The following is a 1515-nucleotide window of genomic DNA, read 5'->3' on the forward strand; positions in this document are numbered from 1 at the left end:
TTTTTTTTTTTTTTTAAAGAAGAGTGAAAATTAATGTTTTTGATACCCCTAGTTTGTGATATTAAAACATATTACTCAGCAATCTGACACAGTGGTTCAGTCTAACACCACTAGCCACAAGTTCTCTATTCAAGCAGTCTTAAGATAAAAGATGAGATGGGATAAAAAGTCAAATTTGTTTTTAAGAGTTGAAACAGTGACGCCTCTCTTTCTGAAGATGCAGCAGAACAAAACAGTGAAAATGTTGCACATCATATCACACAGAAGTCAAGATTTGGAATTTAGGTTCTTTAATGCTTAATCTAAAGAAGCGAGGAGCGAATGAGTATTTTTTTTTTTTTTTTAAGTTTAGTTGAAAAGATGTTGAGATAAAATTCAGATAAAATGTTGCCTAAAAGTGAGCATCTTCTTTTACATTTAAAATAAAATAATAGAAAAAAACATTCTGTACAGACTCACCCAGTACTGTAAGTAATTGGAGTATATGTTGTGAGGTACTTTCAGCTACAACTGAAATGGTGCTTTCTTTTATGACTGTCTACTGTCGTCTTTAGCCCCTTTTCCACAAGTCCTACTTGGGCCCTCTTTAACCTGCTCAGGCCAGTTCCATGTTCTTTTCCACAGGGCCTTCATCACGGAACCGGACTGTTTTTTTAGTACTTACTTTTCTGTGGTTTCATTGAGTCCAAGCAGGACGCTAATGTGACATCAGCTCACTGTTGGTCACTGATTGGTCAGGGGGAGGAGTCATTGGATCTTTCAGAAACTTTTCACATTGATCCGCCATTTGCAATTTCTCAGAACCCAGAGCAGCGGCTGGATCTACTTTAAAGATTTTAAAAACAATAATGACAACACTGTGGTCTAATGCTGAAGTGCAGGCATTTTTTGTGCTTGGTGGCTGACGACAAAATTCAGAGCGAGCTAAATGGAGCTCCGCCGGTCCTCTCCACCGGAGCCTCAGAGCCAGACCGGGCAGGGCGTCATGTACTCGGCTCCTAGCTCCGCTGATCACTGCAGAAGATTCTCTACGGTGCTAACTTGGGGCTCAGGCTCCAGATCCCGGCCTTGCGTGCTCTGCGGGCTCCGAGCTCAGCTGATCACCGCAGAGGATCATATGAGCTGGTGACTCGGAGAAGGTCATTGCCCAGACCCCGGCCTCACGTAATCATAAAGGCTGAACCCCGATCCTGACAGACATCATGAAATCCTGTTTTCATTTAAATGGCTATTAAATAATCTGTTAAAGATAATTCAACTGGAAAAAAAACCCATAAAAACACACAAAATGATTGGATCTCTCTGGAATATTTCCTTAAAATATGTTTAATGAAGAGCTATGACCTTTAGCTCAACTTTACTACAACCCACAGATGTACAAATCACAAAACAAGAACTTTAAAGCAAAGCTAAAAAAAAAGTACATGTGAACAAGAAACAAAACCACATGTCTAAACTGAACAATAAAAGTAGACACAATGAGTGCAAATACATCAAATGATGAAGAAAATGTAT

Source organism: Nematolebias whitei, chromosome 20, assembly GCF_014905685.2.
Source record: "Nematolebias whitei isolate Nwh7 chromosome 20, NemWhi1, whole genome shotgun sequence".
NCBI lineage: Eukaryota > Metazoa > Chordata > Actinopteri > Cyprinodontiformes > Rivulidae > Nematolebias > Nematolebias whitei.